The 17960-nt window shown below is 45.0% G+C and overlaps 1 protein-coding gene across 7 annotated transcripts in view; it reads left to right on the forward strand.

Annotated features, from left to right (window-relative positions):
- Positions 1–11596: 11596 nt before the first annotated feature.
- The window catches only part of sgms1b (sphingomyelin synthase 1b), a 121679-nt gene continuing 115315 nt past the window's right edge, over positions 11597–17960 (forward strand). For 2 of the 7 annotated variants that reach the window (XM_068002553.1, XM_068002559.1), the window contains exon 1: positions 12027–12748. The gene's annotated coding sequence lies outside the window, so the exon portion shown is untranslated. Of the gene's footprint in view, positions 11787–11905; positions 11972–12026; positions 12749–17960 lie in introns of those variants that run through there. The other 5 variants (XM_068002554.1, XM_068002555.1, XM_068002556.1 and 2 more) reach the window with 5 other exon arrangements.

A 17960-nucleotide genomic window follows, 5' to 3' on the forward strand; every position in this document is an offset into this window, starting at 1 on the left:
GAATTTACTCAATGACTGAGCATCCACAGCCCTCTGGGGTAAAGAATTCCAAAGATTCACAACCCTCTGAGTGAAGAACTTTTTCTTCATCCCGGTCCTAAATGGCCGACCCCTTATCTTGAGACTATGACCCCTAGTTCTAGACTCTCCAGCAAGGGGAAACATCTGTTAGCATCTACCCTGTCAAGCCCTCTAGAATTTTATACGTTTCAGTGAGATCACCTCTCATTCTTCTAAACTCCATAAAATATAGGCCCATTCTAATCTCTCCTCATAGGACAACCCCCTCATCCCAGGAATCAATCTAGTGAACCTTCATTGCACCACCTCTAAGGCAGGTATATCCTTAGGTAAGGAGACCAAAACCATACATAGTACTCCAGGCGTGGTCTCACCAGAGCCCTATATAATTGCAGCAAGACTTCCTTATTCTTATATTCCAACCCCTTTGCAATAAAGGCTAACATACCATTTGCCTTCCTAATTGCTTGCTGTACCTGCATGTTAACTTTCTGTGATTCGTGTACAAGGACACCCAAATCCCTCTGAAAACCAACATTCCTTAGTCTCTCACCTTTTAAAAGATATTCTGCTTTTCTAATCATCCAACCAAAGTGGATAATTTCACATTTCCCCACATTATACTCCATCTGCCACCTTCTTGCCCACTCACTTAACCTGCCTATATCCCTTTGCAGCCTCTTTGCGTCCTCCTCACAGCTTTCCCAACTAGTTTTGTATCGTTAGCAAACTTGGATACATTACACTAATGAGCACACCTAATTTTGTTGGCATCAAATCCTGAAGCTCTGGAGCAAAAGTTTATTTTATTTTTATATTTTTAAAACTCACTTTCACTTGTGGCTTGTTCATGGGACATGCTCATCAATGACAACAAAGGAATTTTATTAAAAATGTCATATTTGTGCAACTTCCACATGTTGCTGCAGGCTGTGTTTCCTATTTCCTCAAACCTCTTGCTTTAAAAGTTAATGAAACCCATCATTGATGAAGGAGTAAAAGTTATGATTTAGTGGTCCCATTGCAGAGCTTTGCATGAAAGGAACACAGATTAGAAATTCAAGCACGGAGATCAGGGCCCCTGATTTGCAGCCCATACGAATTTCCATTATTTAAAATGAATGGAATTGTAGGACGTGATCCTCAGAGCATAAATCCTGCAACCCTGTGTATAGAAGTGGAATTTGACTTATTCAGTCACTGTTTAAAGTTCTTGTGTACACAGTGAGTTGTCGAACGTACAATAACCAGTGGTGTTGCATTCAACAATGAGTTCCATTTACTGGCACTTTAAACAGCTGATTCTGTGTTCAGTTCTGGGCACCGCACCTCAGGAAGGATATATTGGCCTTGGAGGGGGTGCAGCCCAGATTTAGCAAAATGATACCACGGCTTCGAGGATTAAATTGTGAGGACAGGTTGCCTTAACTTGACTTGTATTCCCTTGTGCACAGAAGATTGAGGGGTGAACTGACCTAGGTGTTTAAAATGTTTAAAGGATTTAATAGGGTAGATACGGAGAAACTATTTCCTCTGGTGGGGGAATCAAGAACAAGGGGACATAATCTTAAAATTAGAGATAGGCCATTAAGGAGGAAAATCAGGAAGCAATTCTTCACACAAAGATTAGTAGAAATTTGGAACTCTCTTCCCCCAAAAGGCTCTGGGACAATTGGAGCTTTCAAGACTGAGATAGATAGATTTTTGTTAGGTAAAGGTATCAAGAGATATAGAGCAAAGGCAGGAAAATAGAGTTGAGGTGCAGATCAGCCATGATCTAATTGAATGGCGGAGCAGACTCGAAGGGCTGAATGGCCTATGGCCCCTAATGTTCCTATGATTGGTATGTGAAGATGCAGAGACTTTTGAGTTGCTTTGAGGCAACGTATTTTTCATCAGAATGATAAGCTTACATTTCAATTTTTACCTTTAATTGGTGACAGCTTTTAAAATCTTTACTGTGCTCAGCTTCTGAGTTCCCCCGTGTAATCTTAAACAAAAGTCACTAGTTTATCTAGGTGCTACTTAACACCTAGATAAAAAGTCAGGTGAGACTGTCTTAAATGGCAGCTATTTGGGGATCTGGAGGATGAACAATGCAGACAGGAGAGGCAGCAATACAGTCTAAAAGTGCTTTTACGCAGAGCTGCACTGTCTTGACATTGAATTTTACTGTAATGGTTTATTAAGTTGAACCCAGTTAATATCCTGGATGAGCTGCAATTTTCTCCAATTAAACATTGGGACACCGAAGCCATTGTCTTCGACCCCCACCAAAGGCTCCATTCCCTCACCGCTGATTCTATCCCTGTCCTTGGCCACTGTCTCAGCTGAACCAGACTGTTTGTGTCCTCTGTGTCCTATTTGACCCTGAGCTGAGCTTCCGATCCCATACCCTCTCCATCACCAAAGCTGCTTACGTCCACCTCCTTAACATCGCCTGTCTCTGCCCCTGCCTTAGCTTAAATGCTGCTGAAGCCCGCATGCATGCCTTTGTTCCCTCCAGACTCGAACATTCCAATGCTCTCCTGGCCAGCCTCCCATTTTCCACTATCCACAAGCTTGAGCTCATCCAAAATTCTGCTGCCTGTCCCCTAACCCACACCAAGTTCCACTCACCCATCACCCCTCTGCTCGCTGACCTACATTGGCTCCCGGTCCACCAACATCTCAGTTTTAAAATTCTCATTCTTGTGTTCAAATCCCTCCATGGCCTTGCCCTTGCCTATCCTCTGTAACATTCCTCAGCCCTGTAACCCTCCAAGAACTCTGCGTTCCTCCAACTCTGGACTCTTGTGCATCTCCCACTCCCTTCGCCCACCGTGAGTAGCCTTGCCTTTCCTTCAGCCGTCTAGGCCTTAAGCTCTGGAATTACCTCCCCATATTTCTCCGCTTCTCAACCTTTCTCCTCCTCTTTAAAGACCCTTCTTAAAACTTACCTCTTTGACCAAGCTTTTAGTCACCTGTCCAAATATCTCCTTTGGCTTAGTATCAATTTTGGTCTGATTACGCTCCAGTGAAGCGCCTTGGGACGTTTTCCTATTTTAAGTTGCAAGTTGTTGTTGTGATGCTGGGCTGTTGTCATTCTGAAACCAAACATTTGTTTTTTTTGTGATGATAACTTTGACAATCATTATTATCTTTAATTGTATAGACATAGGAAAATAAAAATTACCAACTTGTGTCATGTTTAGTCCTTGATCTCTTTAAGCTATAACAATAAATATTGCTTTAGCTAAATTCCCCCCAGTGTCGAATGCACTTCTTTAGCACAAATGGCTGGATCTGCATGCAACCAATCGCAGGATAAACTCACAAAAACATGGGTCTAACAAAGTAAACGGGTCGATTCAAATAACCCTCCACCTCCCACTTATATAAAATTGCAACATTTCAATGTCTCGCTTTATTTCCCAATTAAACCTCTCTTGGCAATAGTCTGACCTTAACAAGAATGAGTTGCACACAGTATATACATTATTTAAACATCCCTTTAAGATTAGTCTTCAGTTGATAAACCTACTTCACTTTCACTTAAGCAGTTGTTTTACATTATGTAAATCAATGAAGCGATGTCTGTTCCATCAAGACACAAAGTGTTCGTGAGGTCTATGTATAGTTTACAATTGTCCTATTTTACTTTCTAACGCGCATTTTAAAAAATAACTGCTGTGTATGTTATAGTGTAGGAGCAGGATCCACATCCTAAATCAGCTGGGGTATAGATTGCACAACAACATTTTGCACTTGTACATCGGCCCTCATGTGGGAGTATCGCTCAGGGCCGGTAACAATGAGAACAAATGTAGGAGATGGGAGAAATTTGGAGGCACCAACAGCACAGCCTGTTTTTAAACAAGACAGCACGACTCTAAAGAGTGAGATGTAAGAGCTGAAGGATCATCCACCAAAAGAGTGAGAGAGAGTGGGGGACAAATGGGAAGCCAGGTGCTGGAGGAATCGAGACAAAAGTACCTCAGATACTGAGGGATGCGGCTGTTGCGGGGAGGGGAGGGGTTGAAAATGAGGACAAGCTCCTAGAAATCTATATGCTGGGGGACAGGGAGTCAGTGGAGCTTGGTAACGATGGGGGAATGGGAAAGCACAATCTAGTGTGCAAGAGAAAACGGACCATAGAGTTTGAAATTAATTGGAGTTCGTAAAGGGTGGAAGAGTGGAGGCTAGTGAGGTGGGCATTCCAGAAGTCGATCATCATCGCACTGAAACCATGGATTATGGTTCAGCAGCAGACAAGGAGAGGTGAAGACATGAGCAGGCATTGTTCCAGAGATGAAAACTACATTATTAGTGACTGATTGGATCCAGGGTATAATGTTCAGCCCAAGATCGAGCAGATACCAAGGTTGCATACCAACTGATCTAGACTGGGTTGATGGAAATGGTACAGAAGGCATTAAGATACTGTCAGGAAACAAAAGATTTGTCGTTTGCTCCCATTAGCAGGTTTGTGTGGGACAGTGCTAACACCTACCAATGTGAAACTGCCACTAGCCCGTCACAATTTCCTCCCAGTACCGATATTTGTAATGCAGTATGGCTTGGAGGCCAGAAAACCACCCTTTATTGGCTTACCACTGTTGGGAGACAAACTTTAAAAGGCCGCAGACAGTTAAACGTCAAGATCACTTTTCAGCAAGATGGCAGAAGGAGCAGCAGCTTTGAGGTGACAGCAGCTGGAACAGTCCCCAGATTTTCCAATGCATCTGTGGAGGTGCTGCTGCAGAATTGAGGGCCAGGAGGCACCAACTGATGGGCACTGAGGGCCGGGGGCCCCATAGGAGAGTGGTGCACGCTATCTGGAGGGAGGTGGCAGAGGCAGTCAGTGAAACCCCCACCACTCCAACAACTGCCACGCAATGCAGAAAGAGTTTTCAATGACCTCCCAAGCGTGGCTAAGGTAAGTGAAGGCCGTGGTGGCAATACACATCATCTACTACTCATACAGCTTCACTCACCTCTTTACCTATCACACTCTTTCTCAGCACCCAGGGGCAAGGAATTTTAATTGGGAGTGAGTTCTGGGCGGGTTGGGGGTACGAGTATCAAACGCACACGACGTCATCAGTTTGAGGCCTGGGCTATTTTAACTCCAGGGCCTCATTTGCATCCCACGGACCAGTTGACTGACTGAAATGGGCGGCAAGAGGAAGCTGGCCAGGTTTGGGCAAGTCAAAATCCCAGGGCCCGGAGGCTGCCCGAAGGCACCGAGGTAAGTCTCGGGGATGTTCGGGATCGTTTCATGGCGGAGAAGTGGGGAGAGCCCAGGGCAGGAGAGGCTCAGACTTTCCTTGTGGGGTGTTGAGGAGCACTCCTGATCCTCCTGGCCCACCTAAGGAAAGTATTTAACTTATTTTGGAGGGCTACCTGTTCTTCCCCACCAGGTTTTAATGAGCGGGGCACTGATACCTCCAATCCGCATGTGTCCCAATGCTGCTACCTCTTAACCCACCTAAGTCCCGTTGCGGCTGCCTGTAACTCACCTGAGTCCCATTGCTTCTACCTTTGCTGCCCCTCCGCTGTCTATGGTTGCAAAACCAAACAGGAGAGTTAAAAATAGAAAAGTAAGAAAGGGGAAGAGGAAAAGGGAAATAGAAAAATAAGAGACAAAAGTAAAAAAGCAGCAACAGAGAAAAGCAGAAATGGAGAGGAGACAGACCAAAGGAGAGAGACATTTTGGTTGAAGGAAACGAGAGAGAAAAAAGATAGTTCGAGACAGACGTTAACGAGATAGAAATGGTGTGATCCAACAACTGCAAAAAGCACAAATAGATTGGTCATTCAATATGGCATTTAATCATGATTAACCCACTGGTTTGTGGTTTTCATGGAAACATGGATGTAATCGTAGAATGGGATCCCCAAAACATTGATTAAAAATACTATGTAATAAAACCTGAATTATTTGGTCATCATTGTTAGAGGATGGGTGTTCTTACTTATTATTTATTATCAAAATAATAGGGTTCACAGCATTCAGAGCAGGCATTCACAGGTTTATTAAATATATGCTAATAACTGTGCTTGACAATAATTAAACATACGCTTAAAAGCAACACTTACAGCAAAATCTTGCGAGTTCGCCGGAGAATCCAAAACACCTTCCGAGCTCTCTGTAATTTGTTGGCCAAACCTTCGAATTCCAAAGTATCTGTTCTAACACCCACTTTTCAAATCTTTTTTTCCACCCTGCTATGTAACAATTTGCAGGTTCCATAGCATTACCTCATTCAACACTGATTTGATTGTTCTGTCCTGGCAGCACACAGATCATATTCCCTAACTTGAATCAGACTCCCTAACTTTCCAGATCAATGGTCTTTCTCAGGCAGGTGCTTCTTCAAGGCCTCCCTATCAAAGGAAGCTCTTGTCTGTTCTGTGTCTGTACAATAATTTATTATCAGCTAAAGTTCTCTGACTGGAATGTCTTCTAATTAAGTTTTACTGACTATTGCTTTTCACTGCATTTTATATTGCCAAAATAAAGCAAGTCTGGCTTATGCTTATATTTCATTCTTCTAACAGAAACTTGATAGGTAAAAGCTGAACGTCAATATTACTGCAATATAAAGATTAACCCTTTCCTTACAATCATCAACCAGTGGCCCTAATTATAAATAGATGTAATTGTGGAATGTGAAATTTCTGAACACCAGTAAGAAATCTCGTACTAAAAACTGAGTTTTACTTATTCAGGCAACATAAACTAAAGGCCATGATCATGATTCTTCCCAACTCAAAAATGAGTTAAATCATGCACGGCCCACTCGCTACTTGTGACATGGATTTGGCCCACCGCACCCCTGTGCTTAAGTTACTGATATCTTCTAGTTAAGTTAACCCCACTGTGTCAGATTTGACACATCCTTTCCTATAACTAGGTGTTTGTAGACTGACTTCATTCCTTCCAAAATAGAGGTGGCAGAGGCAAGGACCTTTCTGATAACTTGCCTCAGTTTGGGATCTCATTACATAAAGAAAAAAAGACTTGCATTTATATAGTGCCTTTCATGACCTCAGGATGCCCCAAAGCACATTACAGTTATTATGTACTTTTTTGAAGTGTAGTCACTGTTGTAATGTAGGAAATGCGGCAGCCAATTTGCGCACAGCAAGGTCCCACAAACAGCAGTGAGATGATGACCAGATAATCTGTTTTTAGTGATGTTGTTTGAGGTATAAATATTGGCTGGTACACTGGGGAGAACTGCCCTGCTCTTCTTTGAATAGTGCCACAGGATCTTTTGCACCCACCTGAGAGGGCAGACTTGGTTGAAATGCGGCACCTCCAAGAGTATAGCATTCCCTCAGTACTGCACTGGAGTGTCAGCCTAGATTTTGTGCTTAAGTCTCTGGAGTGGGACTTGAACCCACTTGAATCTTTTGACTCAGGCGAGAGTGTTACCAACTGAGCTACAGCTGACATGGGCCACTAAGGGGGCAAAGTCACATTTGATCATTTCATACAGTCAAGATTAATTTTAATTTTATAACCTAGATTACATTGGCAAGTGGTGTTAAAACAGAATACTCCAAAAATTCTGTATTTTTACTCGCAAAACTGACCAGAACTGTTTGGTGTTTCTAAATTATTGCCATCTACATTACAGAAGTTGAAAAACGCAGAGTAATTTCCTTGATGTATTTTAGATACAGTTAATGTTGGCTTCAGTTCAGGATCCTCTGTGCCTCTTTACTCCGTAAGTCTGTGTACTTACTTCCATGCTGCACCCACCAGAGTTCCCTTCAGGTCTGTGCAGTGTAATTCTATAACCCAGTTACTGACCCAAACATTTCAATTTTCTATGCACAGGTTACAATGTTGTGAGTGAATTATAGTTAACTTCACTAGTAGAAACAAAAATCGTATCACGCAGAGCTTCATCAAGTTTCTACTCGAAACATAAGTGTTTGTATGTTTGATTAAAGCTAAAACACGATTAACTCAATTGGTAACTTATTTCAGACCAAAAGAGTGCAGTCTGATATAAATGAGAGATAAGTCCAATCTGTGCAACAAATATATGTAAAGGATTAAATTAATTCATAATTTGGATTGAAAATAAAGTCCTCGCTTCCTTTTGCTAATATAGTGGTATCTCATAGTTTTATGAATACTTACAGTAACAAATTACAAATTAAAACAAAATTTTGTTATGAACAGGTGCAATACAATGGTTTGGGACTGTATTTACCCATGATAGTTCTTAAATTTCCCACTAAAGAGATTGTCAAGGTGGTCACCAGTCACTTTTAGAGAGAATTGTCTCAGACTGTGTTATTGCCACACATACATCTGTTGGCCAACCCATAGATCCTAACCTGCCAGTGCTAAGTGCCCATGAAACTGGCAGGGTCTGCTGTGGGTAACTCCAGCCTTGTCTATTACTTTATTGGTGCTAGACATGTGCCCAGGAAGATTATATGTTCTTGGACCTCAGCCAGTTAGTCTGCTGCTGCTGAATGTGAACATCAGCAGGCCAAATAGGCAACCTGGGGACTTGCATGACACTAACAAACTAATCCCGATTTGAGTAAAAGAAGAAAGAGCTTACATTTATATAGTGCCTTTCATAACCTCAGGATGACCCAAAGCGCTTTTGAAATGTAGTCACTTTTATAATTTAGGAATTGCGGCAGCCAATTTGCACACAGCAAGCTCCCACAAACAGCAATGAGGTAATGACCAGATCATCCGATTTAGTGATGTTGGCTGAGGGATAAATATTGTCCAGGACATCGGGGAGAACTCCCCCGCTTTTTTTCGAAATAGTGCTGTGGGATCTTTTACATCCACCTGTGAGGGCAGATGGGATCTTGGTTTTACTTCTTACCTGAAAGATGAGTACATACACACATTGATAAGATGAATCCATGGGCATACATGGATCAGTTGGGCTAATCTGGTCCTGTTTGGGGAGCTGCGTGGTGCTGACAGGTCAGGGAGATTTCCTGGGCCTGGACCCGGTGCACTGGATTGCCCGAGTGCAGCAAATATTGGAAAATTGGTGGGAAAATTGGGCACATGCCTGTAAAGGAATCCATCCGATTCTCCTTCTAATAAAGAGAAGACCAAAAACACCCTTCGCCACTTCCCAGCATAATCCCAAAGGACTGTGTCCATGCTGAAGGTGAGATCCTCCAGGACCCTTGGATGCTGGTGTGAATCATCAGTTGGGACAGATGCCCTTTGCAACAATCAATACTTTTGAGACCCCCTTTTGAGTTATGTAATAGCAGGGTCCTGTTGCCATGATTCTTCCTGGCCTCAGCCACAATGTCAGTGGCATCCATGTCCTGGAGCCAGTGTCAGCAGCTTAGTGTGGTAGTGCTGTGCGGGTCACTAATTAGCCTCTGTCATTTGATGTCTCACGTTCCTGGAATCAGATATGCCACTTAGTGTGTCAGTATTATGTATGTCCCTGGAGCCAGCCTATGTCACTTGAGGTGTACGCGCGAAGGTTTACTTGGCTGTTCACAGTGACATCATTGTCCATCTCCCCAGACCTGGCATCTGCTACTCTAGATTGGCTGGTGTCTTGGTTGTCCCAAGTGTTGAACCTGCCACTGATGTGTCAAACGTACCCAGAGCCAGTCACGACTTGCTCGGTGAATCAGTGCCAGGAGTGTCCCCAGAGCCAAACACAGGTGCTCAGTGGTTCAGTGCCAGGCAAGTGTCTCTGGAGAGACGAAGTTGCTTAATGTATCAGAGCCACATGTATTCCTGGAGCCAGACACAGCTGCTTGGTGTATCAGTGCCACGTGTGTCCCAGGGACCCAAACTCAGTTGCTCGGTATCTCAGTGTCAAAGAGACACACGTGTAGCAGGGAGCCAGACACAGTTGCTGGGTGTGACAGTGTCAGAGACACATGTGTGCCCAGGAAGCCAGAAACAGTTGCTAGGTGTGTCAGAGACTCGTGTGTGCCAGGGAGCTGGACATGGTTGCTGGGTGTGGCAGTGTCAGAGACATGTGTGTGCCATGGAGCCAGACACAGTTGTTGGGTGTGTCAGTATCAGAGACACGCATGTGCTGAGGAGCCAGACACAGTTGCTGGGTGTGTTAGTGTGGGATACATTTGTGTGCCAGGGAGCTGTACACAGTTGCTGGGTGTGTCAGTGTCAGAGACACGCAGGTGCCAGGGAGCCACACACGGTTGCTGGGTGTGTCAGTTTCATGCATGTCCCAGGGAGCCAGACACAATTGCTGGGTGTGTCAGTGTCAGAGACATGGCTGTCCCAGGGAACCAGACACAATTGCTGGGTGTGTCATTGTCAGAGACACACGTGTGCTAGGGAACCAGACACAGTTGCTGGGTGTGTCAGTATAGAGACACCGCGTGTACCAAGGAGCCAGACACAGTTGCTGGGTGTGTCAGTGTTAGAGACACTAGTGTCCCAGGGTGCCAGGCACAATGGCTGAGTGAGTCAGTGTCAGAGACACGCGTGTGCCAGGGAACCAGACACAGTTGGTCGGTGTGTCGGTGCAGAGACACACGTGTGCCAGGGAGCCAGACACAGTTGCTGGGTGCGTCGGTGCAGAGACACGCATGTGCCAGGGAGCCAGACACAGTTGCTGGGTGTGTCAGTGTCAGAGATACGTGTGCTAGGGAGCCAGACATGGTTGCTGGGTGTGTCAGTGTCAGAGACACGAGTGTGCCCAGTGAGCCAGGCACAGTTGCTGGGTGTGTTAGTGACAGAGGCACGTGTGTGCTGGGGAGCCAGGCACAGTTGCTGGGTGTGTCAACGTCAGAGACACGTGTGTGCCAGGAAGCCAGATACAGTTGCTGGGTGTGTCAATGTCAGAGACACGTGTGTGCTGGGGAGCCTGACACTGTTTCTGGGTGTGTCAGTGCAGAGACATGTGTGTCCCAATGAGCCAGGCACAGTTGCTGGATATGTCAGAGACACTTGTGTACCAGGGAACCAGTTTCTGGGTGTGTCAGCGTCAGATACATGTGTGTGCCAGGGAGCCAGACACAGTTGCTAGGTGTGTCCGTGTCAGAGACATGCATGTGTTAGGGAGCCACACACAGTTGCTGGGTGTGTCAGTGTCAGAGACACGTGTATGCCAGGGAGCCGACACAGTGGCTGGGTGTGTCAGTGTCATGCATGTCCCAGGGAGCCAGACACAGTTGCTGGGTGTGTCAGTGCCATGCATGTCCTGGGGAGCCAGACACAGTTGCTGGATGTGTCAGTGTCATGCATGTCCTGGGGAGCCAGACACAGTTGCTGGATGTGTCAGTGCCATGTGTGTGCCAGGGAGCCAGACACAGTTGCTGGATGTGTCAGTGTCATGCATGTCCTGGGGAGCCAGACACAGTTGCTGGATGTGTCAGTGCCATGCATGTCCCAGGAAGCCAGACACAATTGCTCGGGGGGTGTGTCAGTGTCAGAGACACGCGTGTCCCAGGGCGCCAGGCACAATTGCTCAGGGTGTGTGTGTGTGTGTCAGTTGCCAGCAACCCGCTTGTGCCCGGGGACCTGGTCCTCGGCCGCCAGCCGCCGTGGTTCCCGGTGGATTGTGGGCAATAGGCAATCCCATCAGTGAAAGGCCGGAGAGCGGGCGGCGGGGGGAGCGGCCGCCCACGAGCTGTGGGGAGAGGGGGGGGAAAAAAAACCAGACGGGAGCGCGCGCATAGCTGCCGGAGCCCGGCCGCTGGAACATTCGCGACCGACACAACGTTCCATCCGCCAGCCTCGTGCAGCAGCGGCAGTCGAGGAGAAGGAAGGCAGGCTGAGTGAGTGAGTGAGTTCGAGTCCGGAGTCCGCGTTACCGCGAACGTAGCGGCAGCCCCCTCCCCTCCCCTCCCCTCCCGCCTTCCTCCCTGGTCTCGCTGCTGGTTTCTGGGCTTCAGGTTGTCTTTCTGTTTTTTTTTTAATTAACGATTCGCGCGAGTCGTTATCGCCCGGCTAGAGAGGCTGCGCAACAGGGTGAGTGGGGGAGGGGAACCCCGGGGTGGGTGGGAGGGAGGGTTTGACACGGTCTCTTCTCCCTCCTTCCCCCCACCACCCCCACTCTCGGCTCCACCGGACTGACAGCTCCATCGAACCCGATCCGCTTCATGCAGCGGTGAATAAAACCGGCGGCACGGCACTGCCTGGCTCTCGGTTGGTTGGCCGGCCGGGAGACTCGGACCGGGCTGAGTGAGCGGCTCCGGCCTCCCTCCCTCCCGCCCGCTGACGGCTCGGATTGTGCCGCTGTTGGGCGTGCGCGGCGAACGGCCATCACCGTGACCGTAAAAGTTTCAGCACCGGCCCGCCGCCACTACTACCAGTACTACTTGAGGCGGTGCCGCCGCCTCCTGACGGCTGCGAACTAGGCCCGTGGGGAGATGATGGGGAGTAAAATCTCAACTGTCCCTCCAACTATCGGAATTTATTTAGTGGAGCGACTGAAAGGTGGGAGGAAATAAAAAATAAAAAAATCCCCGGTTATAATCGAGCGGGCTAAGTTTCTGTAGGAGCCCTGAACTTGGCGGCTTCGTTTCTTTTATTTACTTTTCCTTCGGATCAAATCTTCAGCGGTTCCATCAGGAAAGAAGGTTTTCAAAGTACAAGACGCACTGAATACAATTTAAAGTGAAGCTGTTAACCCCAAGGGTTAATCCACAGCCAGCCCTCTGTGTGGATCTATTACAAGGTGCCATTCATACACCTAACTAATAATAATCATCTCGAAAAGGTGTATTTCTGGATGACACCTACTATGTAAGTGCGCAATGGTTTTGAGAACTGGTTGCGTTCCCTGAGAAAGAAGTCGGCCACGTTGTGTCTATATCTATCTATGTTTATCTATCTCTCTCAATCTGTGTCAGTCCACGCCGAAATTTTACACTCGTCAGAGGGGAAGTACTTTTTAGAAAATCGTTTTGAGTCCTTACTTTGATGTCGGCATACATGTTCATTTATGGTCCTGCGTGTGTGTCAGTATCAATAGGTTTAATCTCAGCCCTGATGCAATACTTTGGTTATACAACCATAAACGTTTTTACTAATGAGGAAATTATATTAACCAAGACAAAACCAAATACCACAGGACATCATTCAGGTATTTCAGTGATGAAGTCGCAAATGTTGCGCTCGATTAATTGTATGTGTAACCATGTGTCTTTTGGCCGGTGGATATACGGTTTATATAATGAAAGTGCTTGGATGTGTTGCCAGTTTTGTTTTCTTCATTTTTTTTGTTGATGGGGAACTTGCGTCTCAGTTGCTTTTGTGGAAACGAGAGTTTCTGCTGTAGTCTGACCCGTGACATGGGCGTGGTTCATTGCTAAGGTTTTTGTGGCCCACGCAGCTGCTTATTTTGCCAGGATATAATATTTGCCATGCTGTCACTCTTGAAATATTGTAAACAATTTTACAACGCCAAGTTATAGTCCAGCAATTTTATTTTAAATTCACAAGCTTTCGGAGGCTACCTCCTTCGTCAGGTGAACGATGTGAAAATGACACCACTCTTGAAATAGGAAATGAGTATGGGACTGTTCAAGAACAATCCAGAGAGATCAATATATAAATGTAGAATTTTAATATTAAGTTTCAAGTTTTCTGTCTGTACATGCTTAAGTTCAATATACTTTTGAAATTATTTGATGCTTATTAAGTCAGTCATAGTTTGCCTTGTTGCTTGACAGTGAAAAATGGATAGTATGTTGTGCAGTGTACTGTAGCGAAAGGATTTGGTTGTTCAACGTGGAGTTTATAGTGATATCTTTTGATCGTGGTCACAAAACAAATCAAATTATTGGAAAACCTATTAGTGGCGGGGGGTGGGGTTATGATGGATGGTAGTTCTCTACTTTTATATCACTGGCTTCTGTCATTTTTGCATGTGCAGAGTTTCTGTGGTTGGTTCGTGAAGGTGAATTAACTTGGACCTTTTTGGAGGTATGTTCCATGGTAAGATCCTAGAAGGTTGTTAGCATTGGCCACTGATGCTAACCTGGCAGAAGAAACAGGGCTAGGTCACTTCATGGCTAGGAAGTGCGATGGGGAGAATAAGTATTAAAGATAGGCTAACATAACGGTGTGGTGATGCTGTAATTTTTGATTGAAAAGTGCCCAGCAATCTGCTAGCCTGTTCTTCCTTGGGGGAGGAACGTGCATTTTTCTTTTAGATGAGTTAATGCAAAATCGAGAGGCATCTGTTTTTGAAATTATGTTGCACTCAAACTCCTAACTTACCTGTGATTTTTGTAAATGAAAAAGTTATTGCAGAGTAGTGTATGCTTTAAGAATGAAATACTCCTGAAGTCCTGACTAACTTGGACCTTTTTCAGATGCATGTTCCATGGTAAGATCCTACAGTGTTTCTTATCTGTAAAATACACCTGTAAGTGTTAATTCTTCCACAGATTTTTATTCTGAGGCTGTTTGCCTCCCAGTTGGGCATGTCATTTTTGCTATATTTCTAAAATGTTTGTGAAACTATATCCTGTTGTCAAATCTCAGTTCCCAGGACATATCTGCTGGTCATGGAAAGATACAAATGGCAAGGGCTTCTGTGGGACAACGTTTGCACATAGTGTACAATTTCTGTGCTGGTACAATTTTGGACCTACCTGCAGATTGGAACTGCCATATTGTGGAAAATTTGTTAAACTTTCTTTATATTTCAGTTTGAGAGAAAAGAAAGAAACTCAAACAGATAGTCATAGAAGAACATTGTGGGCCCCTATTCTAGAGTGTTCCTTTAACTGTAAATATTAGAAAAATAAGGTGAAGTACTAAAAATGGAGACATAAATATTCGAATGTTACTTGCAAACTGCTGAGTATTATTTGATTTCATTAAAGGCAGCTGGTTGGTAGGTGTAACTTTTCAGCCTCTGCTTGTGTGGCATGTGAAACATACTTCAGGCATGTGATTAAAGACCATATAGTTTTAAAAATACAAATGGTGGAATTACAAGATCTGACTACCTCACATTCCACATGCGGATTGGGACATTTTAAGTACCACTGTGGCAGCTGTGATCATTATTAGGTAAATTTATATTAAAAAGCTGGCTACTGTAAACTTTTTTTGAAGTGCCTTTGTATCCTTTTCCATTGTTACTTGCTTCTGATGGGTTGCTAGGTCTCTGTTAATACTGCTTGAGCCAAGTATGTGAGAGCGACCTGCATGGATCCCAACAACACTCAAGAAGCTCAACACCATCCAGGACTAAGCTTGATTGGCACCCCATCCACCACCCTAAACATTAACTCCCTTCACCACCGGCACACAGTAGCTGCAGTGTATACCATCCACCGGATGCACTGCAGCAACTCGCCATGGCTTCTTCGACAGCACCTCCCAAACCTACGACCTCTACCACCTAGAAGGACGAGGCCAGCAGGCACATGGGAACAACGCCACCTGCACGTTCCCCTCCAAGTCACACACCATCCCAACTTACATCGCCGTTCCTTCATCGTCGCTGGGTCAAAATCCTGGAACTCCCTACCTAACAGCACTGTGGGAGAACTTTCACCACACGGACTGCAGTGGTTCAAGAAGGCAGCTCACCACCACCTTCTCGAGGGCAATTAGGGATGGACAATAAATGCTGGCCTTGCCAGCAACGCCCACATCCCATGAACGAATAACAAAAAAAAATGGTGATTATATTCTTTCCATCCATATGAAGCACACCTTGATGACTCTGACCAGGAACACACTATGTGGCAGAATTGCTGGTGCTAACCCTTGTTGTACCACTATGTCATAGAATCATAGAAAGGTTACAGCATAGAAGGAGCCATTCGGCCCATCGAGTCCATGCCGGCTCAATGCAAGAGTAATCCAGCTAGTCTCGTTCTCCTGTCTTTTTCCCATAGCTCTGCAAATGTTTTCCTTTCAAGTACTTATCCAGTTCCCTTTTTGAAGGCCATGATTGAATCTGCCTTCACCACCCCCTCTGGCAGTGCATTCCCGATCCTAACCACTCACTGTGTTAAAAAGGTTTTTCCTCATGTCTCCTTTGGTTCTTTTGCCAATCACCTTAAATCTATGCCCTCTGGCCCTTGACCCTTCCGCCAATGGGAACAGTTTCTCTATCTGCTGTGTCCAGATTTATAATTTTGAATACTTCCTATCAAATCTCCTTGCAGCCATCTCTGTTCCAAGGAGAACAACCCCAGCTTCTCCAGTCTATCCACGTAACTAAAGCCTCTCATCCCTGTAATCATTCTAGTAAATCTCTTCTGAACCCTTCCTAAGGCCTTCACATCTTCCCTAAAGTGTGGTGCCCAGAACTGGACACAATACTCCAGTTGTGGCCCAACCAGTGTTTTATAAAGATTCATCATGACTTCCATACTTTTGTACTGTATGCCTCTATTTATAAAGCCCAGGATCCCGTATGCTTTTAACTGCTTTCTCAACCTACCCTGCCACCTTCAACGATTTGTGCACATATACCCCCAGATCTCTTTGTTCCTGTACCCCTTTTAGAATTGTGCCTTCTAGTTTATATTGCCTCTCCTCGTTCTTCCTGCTGAAATGTATCACTTTGCATTTTTCTGCATTAAATTTCATCTGCCACGTGTCCGCCCATGCCACTAGCCTGTCTGTATCCTCTTGAAGTCTATCACTATCCTCCTCACTGTTTACTACCCTTCCAAGTTTTCTGTCATCTGCATTTTGGCATAACTAATTTGACAAAATTAGTAAAGGATCATCCAAAGTGAAATAGGTTTCAAGTCTATAGCTGAAAACTGCCTATAAGTTGGTACTAATTGAGCAATTTCACTCTCAACCTCATGGCCAGCCTTCCACCCTCCACAACTTCAGCTCATCAATGACTCAGCTGCCCATACCCTGTCCCGCATCAAGTCTCGCTCACCCATCACCCCTGTGCTCGCTGACCTACGTTGGCTTCTGGTCCTCTAACACCACCAATTTAAAATTTTCATCCTCGTGTTCAAATTTCTTCATGGCCTTGCCTCTCCCTATCTCTGTAATGTCCTCTAGCCGTACAACCCCATGAGAACTGTGTTCCTCCAACTCTGGCCTCTTATGCACCCCTACTCCCTTTCCCTCACCAGTAGTGACCATGCAGTCTAGGCTTTAAGTTCTTCAAATCCATCCCTAAACTGCTGCTTTTAAGACCTTCCTGAAAACCTACCTCTAACCAAGCATTTAGTCACCTCTCTTAATATCTCCTCCTTTTGGCTCGGTGTCAATTTTTGTTTGATAATGCATCTGTGAAGAACCTTGCGACATTTTTCTACATTTAAAGGCACTATATAAATGCAAGGTATTGTGATTTCCAGTGGGGGGGAAATGGAAATGTCACAGTAATTAAGTAAATTAATTCAGATTAAGTATATTGGGCAAAGTGGAGGGAGCTGTACTCAATCTTGTGTTCTTGTTTTATCTCAGTAGCACTGATAATGTACTGGTTTCTCTGACTTTGTCTAAAAATTAGAGCACCACTGTATATACAGTTATGTATGCAACAGAGCATATGTGTTTGCAAATGTACAGTAGTACATTTATCAAGTTTGGGAAGAAATGGTCATACTCAGTGTACGTGGCCGACATGATCGAATGGCATATGCACTTTATGCACTGACAAAATGCCTTTTGACCAAAGGATCATACCTGGTAAATATAATGGAGCTCTAGTGCACATCATGCTGTGATACACATTGGATTTGTGGGGGAATGATATTTGACATAATGGTATTCCACTGCTGTACCACCACTTTTTATTGGGCCCTGGAGTCAGTCTATTCAGTTGATTTTTTATTTGTCAGCTCTGCAGAGATTTTCCATTGCACTTATAAGGTATGAGTGTAGATGTAGCATGAAAAATGCTTGTACAAGGGATTAACTTCTGATTAGAAGCCATTGTCTTCGGTCCCCACCACAAACTCCGTTCCCTAGATACTGACTCCATCCCTCTCAAGGCCACTGTCTGAGGTTGAAC

This window comes from Heptranchias perlo, chromosome 21 (assembly GCF_035084215.1).
Source record: "Heptranchias perlo isolate sHepPer1 chromosome 21, sHepPer1.hap1, whole genome shotgun sequence".
Classification (NCBI taxonomy): domain Eukaryota; kingdom Metazoa; phylum Chordata; class Chondrichthyes; order Hexanchiformes; family Hexanchidae; genus Heptranchias; species Heptranchias perlo.